The sequence below is a fragment of the Ixodes scapularis genome, unplaced genomic scaffold (assembly GCF_016920785.2).
Source record: "Ixodes scapularis isolate PalLabHiFi unplaced genomic scaffold, ASM1692078v2 PGA_scaffold28__5_contigs__length_5199819, whole genome shotgun sequence".
NCBI lineage: Eukaryota > Metazoa > Arthropoda > Arachnida > Ixodida > Ixodidae > Ixodes > Ixodes scapularis.
Window position 1 is genome coordinate 2,800,199 of NW_024609855.1, and position 4,708 is coordinate 2,804,906.

Genomic DNA, 4,708 nt, shown 5'->3' on the forward strand with positions numbered 1-4,708 from the left:
TTTTTTGTCGTGGCAAAGTCTCGAGCAATTTTATATGTTTTCTCTTCAGAACGACCTTTCACAAAAATACTGAGAGGAAAATCTTATTTTATATGAATTACCGGACTGCGGCTGCCTTTTTCAGCCAAGAATCTAGTGTACTGCAATATGTTATGAACTCAAGGCATCATTATATCCAGGCAAGAGAAAACGAAACTGAAAGCTGTTTGATTAATATCAAGAACAGCGCGTGACTGAGTTGACCAACAAGAAGGAAAGGGTAGTTACTTACAAAACTTCCTCTTCGACAGTGCATATTTCTGGGTAGTTGAACCCTCACATCAGATTGCTCGCATTGAACAGCGCAGTCATTAGGGGCCCACTGGCCAAAGCCCTAAAATATATGGTAAGGCTTTAGTGGCGAATAAATTATCAAGGTTAAAGCTTATGCACCTGTGCTTTACTGCTAAGATTTTGTCAACCTGTGGATGATAACAATATGACAGAGTACCTCGTTTTTATAACTCAATATACTTTAACACTTTATTTCGACGTTTCATTCGCAATTTGGAAGGTCTTTCGATAAAAGGTTTAAGTCCAGTCCAGCAGTTCTTGTCGACTTTGTCTTGTCATCCGTCGAACTTTTATTGTCGTTAATTATAAAACGTCATAGTCTGATAATGTGATTATGACGAGGGTTATAAAAATGCTGGAACACAAAAATTCCCGCGTTAATTAAAAAATAATTTGTTTTCTGAGTTGCCGCTGAAACAAGCTTTTCTTTAACATAAATTTATGTGAGAATAAAAAAGGACAATTGTTAAACATTAGAGGTGGTTCAAATACCTCAAAATACAACTTCTAGCAAAATGAGTATGGCGTTATTAATGTATGTATTAGCTACACTAGACGTATGCTAATACCACCAACGCCTTCCTGCTTTACCACCTTCCCCCCCCCCCCCCCCCCCCCCCCAGCATTGTAAACTTTCCTTACATTCTGGATGATCCGTGAGCGAGTTTTCACACAAAATGAGCTCATACGAAAAGCGTCACCCCCGAATCTGACGAAGACGCGTTGCACACAAGCTAAGGCACCAAAAGCATACACAGCCCATAGCAGGCAATGCATAAGCACACAACGAAGAGGCCTACCTAATCATAATTTAGTGAACGCAATCATAATTGGGCGTAATTGTTTATAACAAACGAGATTCACGAAACGGCTCTGCGAGAATTGAATATCGGACCGTGCGATATGCAGCCCGACACCTTTCTTCGGCGCCACGAAGAGTTCAAAGGGAGTGCAGACAGCAGGATCATGTATGCTCACGAGAGCCTGAGGTAGCAGGTGACGGTCGGCACGTGCAGTTAGCTCCCCACTTGATCTGACGACGTCACGGGAACGTTCAGTGTTTTCGGTGTTTATTGCTTCAGCGAAATCCGTTTTTTTTGTTTTCTTTTTCGGTATTAATTTGTTTGGTGTTGGAAAAAAATGGGGTTTATTGGTGCTCATGTCAAAAAGACAAGACACGGGCGTGGAACTCGCAACCTCCAGGGAACTCACACGTGACTCAAATACTTAAAGAAACAGCCCTCGTACCGATAAGAAAAAAGAAACAAGATGTGTGAACCCGAAGCAAGAAAAAGCCATGCGGACAGTTCAGTGGGAGCTGTGTGCTGGGACAGCAGAGAATAAAGCTGCAGACAAAAAGTTTTTTTCCCAATAAACATGTTTTTTTATGGAGTACTTCGATCCGGAGTTTATTGGTTTTCCCCGATTATGTCAAAACCAGCTCAGGAGTTAACTTTCGAAGTTTATCGGTATTCGCTCAAAACACTGAACTCTAATCATAATGCAATAACGAATAAATCCCGGTGACGAAGCTCTTCAAAAAAAGCTCACCAGAGAGAGGCTCAATGGAGAAATGCTTACCGGAGAAAGGCTCACACACTTTTCTGCGACTCCGGAGAAAAGCTGACCCCGATTAAGTTTATATGTAAAGTAGTTGTTACCATTTCATAGCTATAGTTCTCCGAAGGTTTAAGGCGCCTCTCACGCAGGCGTTACTGCGAAACACAGTTAGCGCGAAGCGATTTTTCGCATTTTGCTTAAAAAGGGGTTGACGAGAGTCAAACCATGAGCAATTTTCACCTCATTTCTAGTTCTAATGGCAACCTCTAAAATGAAAAAAAGAGCTCATTGCTTGTTTATGTTTGTGTCACACAGTGCACACACTTCACGTTAGATCGGTCTGCTGAAGTCGGAGCAGAAATAATGTTGGGATTTAAGAGGAAATCTTATGAATCTGAATTTTAAGTAAAATAAAATGTTTTTCTTTAAATTAGAGTAATATGATTTAAATCATCTTGGCTATAAAAATATCGATTATTTATTACGAAATACCCTTTTAAACACGGCATATTGTTTGATCAGTTTTTAAAATCAGTAAAACCAATGAGGGAAAAAGAATTAGCGAAATTTTAACAACCCATTGTACATGGAAACCCCGCCATACTAGTAAAAAAACATTCGCCTTTCGTTGACGAAAAAGCCATATTCGCTGTTCCGTTTCGCGGTTTGATTTTTTCTCAATCCGACATTACATTTTTCAGTTTTCATTTTTATTTCGCGTTTTTATTTTATTTCCAAAAGATGTGGAGTAACTGACGACCAAAGTTGGATGTAGAAATAATGCACAACACAACGATTTGCTTCAAAGATGGCTTTTGCTCGTGTTCAGTCCGGCACAAATATTTCTTGTATGATGTTGTTTTTTTTTTTTTATTTAAATAAAACATATGCGCATAGGAAGTATCAAATAATGAACGGTAAATAAAATTCACATTTTTGGGATTAGACTGGAAAGAACGTTTTGATATGAATTATCATTGAGAAACCGGTCTGATGATTTCAATCAACCTGAGATTTTTTTTTCTCTGCCCTGGTGTTGCCCTCGTTCCGCTCTTTTGTGAACCCATTTCACGTGGGTGTTACCTTATTTAATTTTCACGTAACCGGAATACAGGATATACAACTTTTTTTCTTACATTTTCTGTTTGAAGGAGGTAAGAATTGAAACCGCCGCTTCTTTAAAAACAAATAGTAAAATGTGAGGATTTGGCAATGCGGTGGCAGTATACTACCTAAGAGGTCATTCCATAAATCAATGTCCAGAAACTACTCAAGTTTTAATTATTTTATATTCGTAGGGCAACGCCGGGCGTGTTACAGGACGTTTTTATATTTTAAATTTAAATTCTGCTAGTGGAGTCCACAATGACCGCATGCGCATGAGGCATCCCAGCATACTTCAGTTGAGCGAACGTATTTCACTTGGGTGAACGCTCAGTTCTTAAATTCGTATATGAGCTTCTCTCCGCGTTCGTCACGGTGAGCTTTTCTCCGCATCGGACGGTTTTGCGGCGAGTTTTTTTCCGGTAAGATTTTCCCTGGTGAGCTTTTCTCCACCGCCCCCAACGGATAGAGTAGTGGACGTATGAGGTCACGACTTCGCACAGTTAATATTGATAGCGTAGCGAGTGCGATAAACCTCTTCCCCCTGCGATCACTGCATCCACAAGAGGGGTTCCTGGCAATCCAAGAGCAAAGAGAACCCAAAGCACTGCATACTTCCTCGGAAAAAAAGCAAAGCCACAAAAGCTTCCTATTAAAACATACCCCCACCCGTTCCCTCCCCTAGTCGATTAAAAGTTGCTGTCATGATTCTGATAAACTCGTGGGGCACACGAGCGTGCCCAGTGCGCACGCATCAGAACTCACCCAAAGCTCCCTGTAAGCTAGCATAACAAATCATAAAGCGTGCGTAATGCACATACGACACACTTTTTTCTCCGCGATTGTTAGAATTATTGAGATAACTTTACGTATTTCAAGGAAATATGGGTCACCCCGTGTATTGTGACACCGATTCTTTGAATCATGACAGCTATGACTTGACCATAAATTTCAGTCAGTTCACTGAACATAGGAACTCACTCCTGCTCCACGAGATTGGCACACAGGTTCTCCAACTTCTTTCATGAAGTCAAAGCAGCCCTTTGGCTTAGGGGTCTTCTGGAGATCAGAGGAATCACCTTGAGATAACACGCCTGAAAAAAACAAAAGGCTAATGGTAATCTCAAGGTTCTAGCTTCTTTTTTTTTTTTTGCACAAGGATAATACGAAACGCACAAGCTTAAAGCCAAAAAGGCATACTTCATAATTTATTCGATGTGATCATATTTAGGTGTACTTAATCTTAACAAGCGAGATTCACGAAGGGACTCTGCTGAAGTCACACCATGTGTGGCGCATCCCAACGCCTTCGCTCAGCGAAAAGAAGGGGAGGTAAAAGGGAGCGCGAGCAGCAAATCTAAAGGACAACTCGGTTCGAATACACTTCAAATCTTTGGTTAGGGGTCGGCAAATTGAGGACCACACGTCAGGTTTAGCCTTGAATGGGGTTAGACGCTGTGGCTCGTACGCAAGTAGCGAGTTCAACAACGTTTATTGCACGCACCGTGAGCCCTTATATACAGTATGCCCTAGCGGCGCAGCTGCTGTGCCGATGACAAGGCTGACGATGACAAGGCTGATCTGGTATCAGCTAGTGACGCTGCGCTACATCTTCCCTCTTTCAAACAAAACAAAACAACCAAGAGAAAAACAATATACAAAAAATTAAGGAATAGAAAATAGTACGCTTGCAGGATCACGCTTAAAGTTC